We start from the raw sequence: 7,523 nt of genomic DNA on the forward strand, positions 1-7,523 counted from the left end.
TGTTTTTTAATTTTGTCGAAAACTGATAAAATGTTTAGTGAGACTGTAAATGTTTGATTGAAAAAAATGATTAATAGATGTAGGTTCAAATTATTATGTTCCATTAAAAATGATTTAGTCTTTGATGAACATCTGTTTGGTAATATGTTGTATCCAGATATAGTAAATTAATGACATATATAAAATTATAGGGAAATGACACCTTCCGTTCCATTATGAGTAGAGCTTTTAAAATGCTATTTGTCACAACCTGTCATCTTGTCATTATGTAGCATTATGTAACATTTAAAAAATGTATACTCTTCACTTTGAAGTCTTTTAGAAATCTAAAATATGACTTTCTATGGTTTGTGTTTCCATATTCCTTTATTGCCAGTTTGAACAAATCCACATGCTTTGATTCAAAGGTAATAAATTCCTCTTATTTGGAAAAATGATGTTTATATTTGTTCTCTCACCCTTAGCAGGTGGTTTCATTTTAGCACACTTCAGAGTTATAATTTCATGCTTATTAAAACATTTATTATGATCTACGTAGATGAATGAAATTTTTATTTATTAAATTATTTGCCAAAAAAATCTGTTATTTTTAAAAATGTATTTCCTTTGAAGGGTTATTTTAGAGCATTCAGAGAGGATCTAGGAGTGTGGTATTATGGAATTTTTAAGTAGGTATGAAATGGTTATTTATATGATTGTTTCTTTAAGGCTTATGTATATTGTCCATTATATGCTATAAAATATTTTGAAAGTAAATTTAAGATATGTTTTACATAGTTTATCTTTTGGAAAAAAATATTGAAATGACTTATGAAATTCAGTATACTATCAACATTATTTTTTTCTGAAATTTACAAATTGTCTACTGAACCTATTATATGGCAGATATTTTCCAAAGTGGTGGTATCATGATATATGCCAACAACAGTTTAGATTTTTTGTTGCTTCTCAATCTAGCTCAGACGAAGTACAATTAGCCTTTATAATTTTAGCCATTCTAATAGATATGTAAGCATGCCTCATTATGATTTTAATTTGTATTTCTTTAATGTCTAAATGTTGAGAAATTTGTCATGTGCTTATAAGCCATCCATATACTTTTGGTGACATGTCTCTTCCATTATTTCCTTCACATGTAAAATTGGATACTCTGGTTATTAGTAAGGTTTTTTATTTTTATTCATATTTAATAATCAGAGTAGATGTCCATTATCAGATATATAATTTGCAAATCCCTTCTCCATCTTTACGGTTTCTCAATGGAGCTTTGATAGCTGTGTCTTTCAAGAAAGTGCTACTTCTTTCCTGGTACACGGAGGAATGACTAGAACATTATCAATGTTGGCCTCTGCAAAGAAAATCATGGCTTAAGATATATGTAGTCTGCGGTTGTTGGGAGTGTTCTGTAATATCAAGCATATCTAGTTAGTTGATAATTTTGTTCAAGTCTTACATATCTTACCAATTTGATGACCATTTGTCTATATACTCTTAAAATAAAGGTGTTGAAATTTTTTTCCATTTCTCTTCTAAGGTAGAAGTTATGATTTTTGTTCTTAGTTTTTCCCTATATATCCCCAAATCTGTTATTAAGTATTAAAAGTCAAGAATTATTATACTCCCTGAGGAATTCATCCTTTTACTCTTCTGTGTTTTTGACTTGATCTTTATGTCTGATAATGAAATTTGCTTTAAAATCACTTTTCATTATCTTGATATAACCACCAAAGTTATAGTGTGATTAGTGTTAATATAGCATATTTTTTCTTCTACTTTTTAAAGCCCTTCTATATTTAATCCTGACAAAAAACAAAACAGCTTTTTAGCTCTGGAAGCACATTTCTAAATTATCTTTTTTTTTTTTTTTTTTTTTTTAATGAAGCAGTAGCAATTTTTGTTAAGGGACCTAAACTGAAAGTAGGTTTAGAAATTTATTTATTTATATATTTAGGAAAAGATTTTATTTTGTTTATTGACAGCAAGAGAGAGAAAGAGAGAGAGAGAGTGGAAGCACACAAGCGGGGGGAATCACGTGCAAAGGGAGAGGAAGAAGCAAGCTCCTTGTGGTGCAAGTAGTCCCATGCAGGGCTGGAGCCCTGTACACTGGAATCATGACCTCAGCCAAAGGCAAACATATGCTTAAACAACTGAGTCATCCAGGCACCCCTAGAAAATTTAAAAAAAAAAAAAAGACCTTTTAAAAACATTTTGTTTATTTCTTTTTTTAAAAATATTTTATTTATTTGACAGACAGAGAGATAGGAAGAGGAATTATAAGCAGGGCAGAGGGAAAAGGAGAAGCAGGTTTCCCACTGAGCAGAGAGCCTGATGTGGGGCTCCATCCCAGGACCCTGGGATCATGACCTGAAAAGAAGGGACATTTATGGAGGAAGCCACCCAGACACCTCTTTTCTTTGTTTTTAATATATGGCAACTGATGCTTCCCAGCCACGAGGAGCACATTACCCATTGATTAAATCTTTGATAACAACCTATTTAAAAAGGTGTGTAAATATATACTTACTCAGATTTATACACTTTGTGTTTTCTTCATAGTTTGGGGCTGGACCCCATGGTGACAACACTGCTTTCAGCCTTTGCCTTCCCATCTTTTGATACCAGGTATTTGGTCAGCAAAGCAAATTAGTATCAAAATTAATAAGCCCTTGGCACCATATCTCTGGCGCAGGGGTTGCTCTTAGCCAAGGCCCAGAGCAGTTGACCTCCCCTCGCTAGTGCTATAGCCCCAAGGACTAGGTCCCTGCCACCAGAACTCAGTCTTACATGTTATGCTAAGCAGACAAAACCAAAACAGGAAAGCTCCAACAGCTTTCACTGGCATGCCTCATCTCCCACTCCCAACGACGTCCAGGCAGTACCAGATGCCAGGGAGGGGTCTTGGTCCAACATATGGGCAGGAAGGAAGTAGCCACGAGCAAGTACCTGCCTCTCTGTGCCTTTCTTTCATGAGCAGGTTGTAAGGAGGAGGAAGAGGAAGGGGAAGAGAGGTGAACTTCAAGGGGTGAAGGCCTCAGGTAGGCAGCTGGCTCCTGCCAGTAGGAAAGGGACAAAGGAGAAGGCAGTGAGTCTTGCAGGGAGGGTGGAGGGTTAGGGTTACAGCTTATGACGGAATCTGGACAGGAGTAATAGGGATACTAGTCATTTGAGTCCACCATTGGCAAGCTGGGCTGGGTGTCAGGGCAGATAGGCCTCCCTGGGCAATGGCACATGAGAGAAGGTGGAATTCTTCTCTGAGGAGCAGGTTGAGCTTCAGGTGTTGGGAAAGCATAGACAGTATTGTTCCAGGGCCAAGGACAGGTCCAGGTACTCCTGGTTAGAGGTCAAGGCCATAGTATGATCCAGGTCTTCTACCAGCAGCTTGAAGAAACCACATGCCAGCCACCCCTCATTATTGTGTATAACTCTCTGTTGCACTTATTGGCTTATCCATCAAATGACTCCTTCAGCAGCTTGAAAACCACCTCCACAGGCACTCCAGGATATGGGAGGCTTCCAGATTGAAGATTTTGCACAGGATCACCCCAAAAGACCAGAAGTCACTCTGGTGGATGTAGCTCTGGTCAAACATGGCCTTAGGGACCATGCACTTCACAGGCAGTCCACAGTTGGTTGTCTTTTTATAGTAACTGATGTGGTGATATCTCTGGCAAGGCTGAAGTCTGAGATCTTCATCATGTTGTCCTTTGTCACCAGCACTTCCCTGGTGTCAGGTCTTGGTGTATGCACTTCTTGGAGGCAAGGTACTCCATGCCTCAGGCTACCTGATAGGCACAGGATACCAGGTCCTTGGAGGAGAGTTGCTCTGCTGCATTGTGGCTGATATTGTAACAGTACTCCAGGTCAGGAGGCCTCTGGGCCTGCAGGTACTCCTGTATGTTGTCTTTGGAGGCATATTCCATGAGAGTGTACGAAGGACCATCCTGTGTGTAGAACCCAGCAGGTTGATGGTGTCCTTGTGGTGTCCAATCATCTTCATCATCTCCATTTCTGAGATTAGGTTTAACAGGTCTTTCTCTGTTGCATCTGACTTCAACATCTTCACAGAAACTTTAGTCAAATGGTTGGATTTGTCTTTGTCCAGCCCAATGGCCTCCTCCAACACCACCTGCCCAAAGTAGGCCTGTCTTAGGGGTCTGCCTAAACTGCCTACAACCAGCCTGCCTCAAGGCAGTTATGAACTCTAGATTATCCTCAAAAACATTAAACCACAAGCTAAAAATTCTCTTCACTAGGTCTCTGTCGCAGGTCTAATTTTCTTATCTTTCATTATTTATCTTTTTCCTAATTCTTATTTTCAGTATAGTTTATTTTGCTTCCAGGTGTTTCCCCTGGTTTCTGAATGCTGTTTTATAGGGAAGAATTATCCTGTCATAAAATTATTTCTTGAGCATTCATTATATCTCTCAGTTAAAATGGGTTCTTTTATGGTATTGATTCATTTGAGTTTTCTCAAAATGGGAAGAATTTTCAAAATGGTGTTTTCCTCAAGGTTCAGAGTATGTCTTCGCCTCATCTTTAAGCTTTTTGAAATTCACTTTACAAATTCTTGTCCCTCTTTTTATCTTTTTAAAATAAAATGTTTTATTTTTACTATTTTTTTATTTGAGTATAGTGATATTCAGTGTTACATTGGTTTCAGGTTTTCAATATCTCCATACATTATTCTATGATCACTATAAATATAGCCACCATCTGTCACCATATAACACTATTATAATATCATTGATTATATTCTCTACACTGTCCCAGATCTCTTTTTAAAATCTCTAATTTTTATGTTTTCTGTTATTCCAATTTTCAACCATCATTTTACATGGTTACTTTAATAAAATATGCCTGATTACACACTCTTTGCTGAAAACCATAGCATTTGATTTATAGTAGTCTTCTTCTTCCTCTTTTTTTTTTTTTTAAATTAACATATAATGCATTATTAGCCCCAGGGGTACAGGTCTGTGAATCGCCAGGTTTACACACTTCACAGCACTCACCACAGCACCTACCCTCCCCAATGTTCATAACCCCACCACCCTCTCCCTACCCTCCCCACCCCCCGGCAACTCTCAGTTTGTTTTGTGAGATTAAGAGTCTCCTATGGTTTGTCTCCCTCCTGATCCCATCTTGTTTCATTTACTCTTTTCCTGTCCCCCAAGCACCCACATTGCACCTCCATTTCCTCATATCAGAGAGATCATATGATAGTGTCTTTCTCTGGTTGACTTATTTTGCTAAGCATAATACCCTCTAGTTCCATCCATGTCATCGCAAATGGCAAGATTTCATTTCTTTTGATGGCTGCATAGTATTCCATCGTATATATATACCGTTCATTTCTTGATGGACATCTAGGTTCTTTCCATAGTTTGGCTATTGTGGATATTTCTGCTATAAACATTTGGTGCACATGCCCCTTTGGATCATATACTAGTCTTCTTTACCTCTATCAGAAACCCAGGAAGCTTTATTTATTTATTTACTCACATGAACACATGATCCAACACAACGTTTTTTGTTGTTCAAATGTATTATAATGTCTTACCGCTTAACACTATGCTTACTGTTCTCTTTCACTGTCTGACTAAATCCTCATCATCACTATGCCACTTAATGACAAAGAACAATTGAACTCAGAGTTCTCTCCATATGGGGAATGAAGACTCCACCCTTCTGTTTGTGCAGGTAAAATAAATGTTGATATTGTCTGTCCTGCACATACCCCATCCTGTTCACCGGAATATTCACCATCAAAATATATACAAAATAAAAACCATACCTCACCACTTCTATTACCACCCAGCATGCTAAAAACACCATCATATATGTTCCTGAATTATTGACTTGATTGATAGCCCCACTTCCACACATAATGCACTCCTTTCTCCCTGCAAATTTATTTTGGTACAGCAACTTAACCTAAAAATCAAGTAGATGATTTTATTCTGCTGTTGAAAGTCTTTTGGTATCTTCCCCTTTCATATTAAATAAAAACTGAAGGCGTTTCAATGTACTAGAAGGTCATACATCAATACGTTCTTCCTCTCTCCACCACTATGAACTCCTCATTGGCCACCTTGCTTTTCCTCAAAAGTAACAGACAAGCTGTTCACACAAAGTCTATATACTTACTTGCTCTGCCTAGAGCAATCTTTTCCTTTAATATTTGTATAACACCCTCCTTCACTTCCTGGGGCTTTGTGCAAATAACATCTCCTAAATGAGATATAACCACCCAACACAAAATAAAATTAACTTTCATCCCAGCATTCTCCAATGGCTTTTACCTTTCTTGTATTTCTTTGTAACACTTATCACCATCAACCATCAACCATTATTCTATTACTGGTTTATTACCTTATTTGAGACAGAGAGAGAGAGAATTGGGAGGGTGCGCAGAGGAAGAAGAAAACACCCCACTGCCTAGAAAGCCTGCTGGGGAGTTACATCCCAGGACCCTGAGATCATGACCCAAGCCAGAGGCAGTCACTCAATGGACTGAGCCACCGAAGCGCCCCTCTATTATTGGTTTATTTCACTATTATATTTCAAAAGAATGTAAGCTCTTTCTGGTCAGCTATTTTATATGTTTTATTAATTGAAGTATTCTCAGAAAGGTAGCTGGCAGATTGTAAGGGATCACTAAACTGTATTTTGTTGTTATTATTGGGCTCCTTTATGGGCTTTACCTCTTACGCTAGAAGTCTATCCTTCAGATGTAAGCAATAAGAATAGAACCCTGCTGCCGGGTTCAAATGAGTAAAAAGCCTGTATTAAGTGGATATTTTAAAAGCTAAATGAATGGCTTAATAGTTGTATATAGGGAGAAAGGGAACATATTTTCCACAGTTTAGAAGTGGAGTTCTTTTATAGAGTTCTTGTACAAGCCTACACTCTTGAACGATAATGGGCAGTTGTACATTACAATTATACAAACACTTTGGTATTTATATCATTTTTTTGTAATTCATGACTGGATCATTTGATTCCTTAGGAGCATTACAGCATTTCAACTTTTCACGTTCAAAAAACTTATTGGGGTTGCTACCTTTTTTATTCAAATGGAGAAATAGTCATGATTTAATCTAAATAAAGTGTTATTGGTTGTGTTGTTTTCTAGGAATGAGTCGCACATGCTAGTTTAAAAGTTTTGTTAAATTCCCAAGTCTGTCACTGATAAAAGCCTTTTGTAGATTAGTAACTTGATCAAAACAGAAAAGTTATGTAACACCAATTGTTATACTATCTTTGTTTCCATCTTGCATTGTAATAACGCCCATCTTAACTCTATTTAAGACAAGTCATCGAGAGATGGCTTTCTGGCATTGGTTGCATGATATGAAATCTAGTATAACTAAAAGTTTTTGGTTTTAGCAGCATATAAATCAATTTAGAAAAATATATGTATTTGAATATAAGATAAATTTTTAAATTATTTGGCAATAGTAAACTAAACTTTTTTTTTGTAAATTTTTATTTTCTAAAATTTCATTGAGCTCTTTTGCATA

The sequence above is a fragment of the Mustela nivalis genome, assembly GCF_964662115.1.
Source record: "Mustela nivalis genome assembly, chromosome: 8".
NCBI classification, from domain to species: domain Eukaryota; kingdom Metazoa; phylum Chordata; class Mammalia; order Carnivora; family Mustelidae; genus Mustela; species Mustela nivalis.